Here is a 7,088-nt window from a genome sequence, read left to right as displayed (position 1 = left end):
TCCACCTCTCACGGTGGGACCAAAGCAATGTGCTTACTAATGTCAAAAGCAGGAGCAGAAACAGAGCTACGGCCAAAGGGAGACACAGGGGAGGAGGCTACAGGAGCTCCTTTCTCCAGCTCAAGCACCCTGATACGCAGATGCATGGCTTGCACCTCTAGCTGTTTATTCTTATTCTCTACCTCTTTTATTTAGAGAGCTATGCGGAGATCCTCTGTGGTCATGCCACCACCCATGAGAGGCTCCGTGACCGGCCCTGGCTCCACACCAGCAGTGAGAATGGTAGCAACTTCCGCCGCTTTCACCTCTGCCACCAGTGCGTCACCTGCCGCGTCACCCACAGCGGCAGCGTCAGCCACATCAACAGCCGGTCTAGGTAGGAGGCCCTGCTCCACTAACTTAGCACACAGCAACTGCTTGAGCTCTGCTTTCTTGGCACTGTAGGCCACCTGCACATTATAACAATTTGCCACAATCAACACGCCTGCTTTTTTGCATTTTTCAATTTTAGCCAAAGATGGACTGGTCACAGAATCATCCAGCGAAAACTCCATAATTCCCCCCGACACATCAGACAAAAAAAACGCCAACCAGAAGAAAAAAAATACTCACCGGAACTACCCTAAAACAAAGCGAGACAAGAAGACGGATGAGCCCCCAATCATGTTATGCCCCAGTCTAGGGGGCCTAGGACACAACATGAAAAAGCTCCATCTTCCCTAAATCCCAAGTGGCCACAAACAATGATTTGTTTGAATACATCACACCGCCACACTCGGGGTCACACCACCACACTCTGACATGTCATGTCACACCACCACACTCTTGCATGTCACGTCACGCCACGCCACCACACCATACTCTGTCATGTCACATCAAACCAGCACACTCTGGCATGTCATGTTACACCACCACACTCTGGTATGTCATGTCACACCACCACATTGTGGCATGTCTCATCACACCACCACACCCTGGCATGTCATGTCACACCACCACACTGTGGCATGTCATGTCACACCACCACACCATACTCTGTCATGTCACATAACACCAGCATAATCTGGCATGTGACGTCAACCTGGCATGTCACAGCAGGACAATCTGCCATGTCACGTCACACCAGAACATTTTGGCATGTAACACCACAGCACCAAACTCTGCTGTGTCGCGTCACTGGCTTGTCACACCACCACACTCTTCAATGTCGCGTCACACCACCATACTCTGGCATGTCAAATCACACAACAACACTCTGACATGCCACATCACAACGCCACACTCTGGAATGACACTTCACACCATCACAATCTGGGTCACATCACCACACTCTGTCATGTCACATCACACCAGAACACTCTCCCATGTCACCTCATACCACCACACTCTGGCATGTCACGTCACACCACTACACTCTGCCATGTCAAGTCATACCAGCACACTCTTGCATGTCATGTCACACACCAGCACACTCTTGCATGTCACGTCACACCAGCACACTTTGGCATGTCATGTCACACACCACCACACTCTGGCATGTCACGTCACGCCACCACACCACACTCTAATCATGTCACATCACACCAGCACCCTCTGGCATGTCACGTTACACCAACACACTCTCTCATGTCACGTCACACCACCACACTTTGGCATGTCACGTCACACCACCATACTCTGCATGTCACGTCACACCACCATATTCTGGCATGTTAAATCATACAACAACACTCTGGCATGTCACGTCAGTCTGGCATGTCACACAAGCACACTCTGGCATGTCACGTCACACAACCAGTCTCTGGGTCACACCACCATACTCTACCATGTCGTATCACACCACCACACTCTTGCATGTCACGTCACACCACCACACTCTGGCATGTGACGTCACAACGCCACACTCTGGAATGACACTTCACACCATCACAATCTGGGTCACATCACCACACTCTGTCATGTCACATCACACCAGAACACTCTCCCATGTCACCTCATACCACCACACTCTGGCATGTCACGTCACACCACCATACTCTGGCATGTCAAGTCATACCAGCACACTCTTGCATGTCATGTCACACACCAGCACACCCTTGCATGTCACGTCACACCAGCACACTTTGGCATGTCACGTCACACACCACCACACTCTGCATGTCACGTCACACCACCACACTCTGGCATGTCACATGCCACACTCTGGCATGGCACTTCACACCACCACGATCTGGGTCACATCACCACACTCTGTCATGTCACGTCATACCACCATACTCTGGCATGTCACATCACACAACCACACTCTGCCATGTTACGTGACACCACCATACTCTGCATGTCACGTCACACCACCGTACCCTGGCATGTCAAATCACACAACAACACTCTGACATGCCATATCACACCACCACAATCTGGCATGTCACTTAACACCACCACACTCTGGCATGTCACATCAGTCTGGCATGTCACACAAGCACACTCTGGCATGTCACGTCACACAACCACTCTCTGGGTCACACCACCATACTCTGCCATGTTGTATCACACCACCACACTCTTGCATGTCACGTCACACCACCACACTCTGGCATGTGACGTCACAACGCCACACTCTGGAATGACACTTCACACCATCACAATCTGGCATGTCATGTCACACCACTACACTCTGCCACGTCATGTCATACCAGCACACTCTTGCATGTCATGTCACACACCAGCACACTCTTGCATGTCACGTCACATCAGCACACTTTGGCATGTCATGTCACACACCACCACACTGTGGCATGTAACGTTACACCAACACACTCTCTCATGTCACGTCACACCACCACACTTTGGCATGTCACGTCACACCACCATACTCTGGCATGTCACTTCACACCACTACACTCTGCCATGTTACGTGACACCAGCACACTCTTGCATGTCACGTCACACCACCACACTCTGCCATGTCATGCGACACCACCATACTCTGGCATGTCACGTTACACCAGCACACGCTGGCATGTCAAGGCACACCACCACACTCTGGCATGTCACATCACACCACCATACTCTGGCATGTCACGTCACACCACTACACTCTGCAATGTCAAGTCATACCAGCACACTCTTGCATGTCATGTCACGCGCTACCACACTCTGGCATGTTACGTGACACCAGCACACTCTTGCATGTCACGTCACACCACCGTACTCTGCCATGTCATGCGACACCACCATACTCTGGCATGTCACGTCACACCAACACACTCTCTCATGTCACGTCACACCACCACACTCTGTCATGTCACGTCATACCACCATACTCTGGCATGTCACATCACTGCACCACACTTTGGCATGTCACATCACACCACTACACTCTGCCATGTTACGTGACACTAGCACACTTTTGTATATCACGTCACACCACCGTACTCTGCCATGTCATGCGACACCACCATACTCTGGCATGTCATGTTACACCAGCACATGCTATGACGTTAAATGGATGTCAAAACAACCACAGAGACATGCAGCAACGCACGCACGCACGCATGATTATTTTGTTATGCGTGCGTGCGTTGTTACGTGCAGATTGTATTTCACGCGTAAGAAAAAGCTGCGTACGTATGAAGCAGTGTGTGCACGTCTGTCTGTCACTGTTTGACAATTGTTGTTAAGCATTCACACATACTTGCGGTCGCCGATTCTGATGCTACGCAACCGGAAGTTGATCCGCGTACATAAACGCCTCACGTAGTTGGCCTTTTCATTTGAATCAACCAGGGGAGGCAGCAGTGAGCCATACTTTGCCTGCTGGAAATTCAAAAGGAGAAGAAGAAGAAGAAGAAGACGGGGGATGAGAAAGGTGACTGGGAAATGGTTAATATTTACGTATAAATACATAGGTCATTTGTGTTGTGTAAGCTTAAAAGTAGAGTCTGGAGTATTGCTTGTTACAGTTTGTAAACAAAACATTGAAACTGGGCCCCTCCTCTCGGGCTCAACTGTGTAATGTTAGCCTCCTGCCCCTGACAGCAGCAGTTACCAGGACCACAAAGGTAAGGAAATACAGTCCGAGAGAAGCGCTGGTGCCTCCGTCACCAACACCGGGAGCCTCCGGTGTTATGTTGCCGTTGTGGTCAGCTGGGAAGACGGTATTAGCGGTGGATGCTAACCGCCACCACTAGCCAATGTTAGCATCGAGTTAGCTCACCACCACATCAGTCTACAGTCTAGGCTTTAGTTGTCAGTGATAGGAATCGGCCCGCGGCTCCAGCACTTCACTCAGGCTATATTTCTTTTTCTTTGCCGTCCTGACTGCTGCTGCTGAGAGAGAGAGACGTGCTAGCACCTGGCTGTTGTGAATTAAGCTGAATGATTCATTCTTATTTCTATTGGTTGTTTACCATTCCTGGTATTGTATAGTTAACCATGTACCTGCTGTTCTGATAACTGCTTTTTATTCTCTGTTACAGAACCACACAACTTTCATATACCTTCCACACACACATACTCATCTGTCACACTCACACCATCAACCATTCCTAATCAGCAATTGAGAAACTAAAAGGAACTAAAACTAAAAGGAAATAATTCTAACCCAGCGGCCATAAGTGATTCAGTCCAGTTTACCATACAGTCCTTAGAATAAATCTCCACAACACATTCGTAACATGTCTTACAACGAGAGAAGGTCACCAGATAACACAGTCACCAGTTAAACCCACCGGGGACCATGACGTTGTGGGAAGACTAGCTATCAGACTGCACATCAATTCTGAATCAGGTAAGCAGTATCTATGTGATCTTTGAACCCAAATCATGATTGCGAACTTTTAACATTATAGTTTAACAACAGATCCACTCAGACACATGTCACACTGGTGAAAAGCACCCTTATAACTGAGTTTTGAGAGCTTAAAAAAATAGTGTTGCCTGTAACGTTGTGTCTGGTTTTCACCATTTTATATACCTACACTAAGCTTGTCCTTTTTCATGTCAGGTGTATTGTTGATACAGGGCTAAACCAGGGTTTGACAAGAGTTGCCAATGTCTGATTCTACACCCGAACACAGCAGAGTGGTCGGGGCCTGCAGACCGACCCAGTTACACCTGCAGCGAGCAGACAGAGGAAGAGGAGTGTGAGATCCACGGGGAAAGGAGCAGGAGAAAGAGAATGACAGCTGTCGCCAGCAGACGGGCATTGACTGTCGGACTAATTGAGATGTGAGTTTATACTCTGCCCTAGGGATGTAATGAGATCAAAATCTACAGTATTTGCCGTCATTTCATACCATACATGTTCACAATAATATTGAGACACTTTTGTTATCACGATATCGTGGTGTTACCAATACGTTACATCCCTACTCTGCCTCCATTGTGCGAGTAGCGATCCCTGGTCGTGGAAAGTTATTGCGAATGTGTGTAAAAGTACAGTGACTGAAGTCCTCCCCCCCCTCCCCACATGACAGCGTAAGAGGCCGCCCAAGGACGGTGTGACAGCAGTGGTGCCAATGACGAGAGTGATGTTGGCCCGAGGTGACGGTGAACAGTTGATACTCTGCCCCATCGTGTGAGCAACGATCTTAGGACATAAATGAAGTGGTGTGCATGTATTGGGTTTAAAAGTGCAGTGACTGGCTTCTCGTTTCCCCCACAGCTCCCGAGTCTGCGCCCGGCAGAGGACAGTGTGCAAGTGGAAGACCAGCGGTGGTCGTGGAGAATCGGTGTTACCAAGTCACCACAATAACGGACCCCTTCCACCCCAGACCCCATTCTATAATTTCTGTGAATAAATATTGTTTTAAATGCCCTTTACGGTCTCCAAGCACTTTACGGTTATCGAAACACACGTCATATACGTCAGCGTAGATGAGAGCCAAGTCAGAGACAAGAGAGACAATGAATGAAATCCCGCGAAATGATGTGCGGTCAATAGTTGTGGGTCAGCATGTCGTCTTCTCCTCTGTTTTAAAAAACAAACAAAAAAAAAATTGAGCAGCATCCACTCATACATTGTTAACCTTCTACAAAGACACGTTTTGTTAAAACGAACGAGCAGAGGGGTCATTCTCCGGCAGATCGCACGGGTGGGCCACAGTTTATTTCAGAGTTGTGCGAGTGCGGCTGGAAGTGGGGATTCCAGCACCACAGTTACACCCTGCCTTTCCGAAACCCCGCTGTTCCGAACATAGACTTCAATTCATCGTAATGGCGGGGTTTCCCTTTTTTTCAAAGACCCCACTATTCCGAAAAGTCTATTGGGGAAACCCCTCCATTCCGAAACCCCCCCACTCCGAACGAACTCAGTCAGAAAGGAAACGGAGGCTGCGCATTTATCCTTTTTTCCTTTGTGGGTTCAAACGGATCGTGTGGCTGATTAACCGCAAAACAAGCGTACTTCATATTAATGACATAACGCTCATTTTGCTTCAGCTGGACAAATGGCTATGTTGAATTGAAATTACTTTATCATGCTAAATATCCTAAATTGTATGAAAATTGCTCCAATGCGTTATACCGATCTTCGGACATATTCAGACACAGTCTGATATGGGTTCTGAGCAAAGCAAAGGGAATGTCAGTTTTCTCCCCCGGTCTGTTGTCAGCAGGAGCGGGGGCTGCAGGCTTGCGTCTGGGCGAAGTGGGCTCAAGCCAGAGTTCAGCCGGGCTCGAGCCGAGCGGGGAGAGAAAAAATTTGTATTTCTTTTGCTCTGTGGGAGATCTGGAACACAGAACAACTACGCGAGACGTTCATGTACGCGGACTGGTGCGCACGGTGCAGATCAACTTCCAGCTGCGAAGCATCAGAATCTGCGACCGCACGTACGTGTGAACGCCTAACAACATTTGTCAAACAGTGACAGACAGATGTGCACATGCTGCTTCATACGTACGCAGTTTCTTGTTATGTGTGACAAAGTTTGCGCACGTCATTTCCGCGTACGCGTAAGCGCCTGACAAAAATCCAGCATTATGCCAGCGTTAACACGTGCGTTCACAAAAAGACGCATGAATGTTACGCGTAGTCACATGCATCGTGTGATTACCGGCGTGCAGCAGTCATCACGCGTGAACGTGCG

The 7,088-nt window shown here is 48.8% G+C and overlaps 1 long non-coding RNA gene across 1 annotated transcript; it reads left to right on the top strand.

The window, feature by feature from the left end:
• Positions 1 to 4,407: 4,407 nt before the first annotated feature.
• On the top strand, positions 4,408 to 6,031 carry LOC115585386 (uncharacterized). The gene is made up of 3 exons (XR_003984697.1): positions 4,408 to 4,789; positions 5,006 to 5,229; positions 5,478 to 6,031. It is a non-coding gene; the product is annotated as an uncharacterized LOC115585386 (long non-coding RNA).
• Positions 6,032 to 7,088: the final 1,057 nt, after the last annotated feature.

Source organism: Sparus aurata, chromosome 7 (genome assembly GCF_900880675.1).
Source record: "Sparus aurata chromosome 7, fSpaAur1.1, whole genome shotgun sequence".
Classification (NCBI taxonomy): Eukaryota; Metazoa; Chordata; class Actinopteri; order Spariformes; family Sparidae; genus Sparus; species Sparus aurata.
The sequence above is the reverse complement of the archived record's forward strand: the minus strand, read 5'-3'. Positions and strand labels throughout refer to the sequence as shown.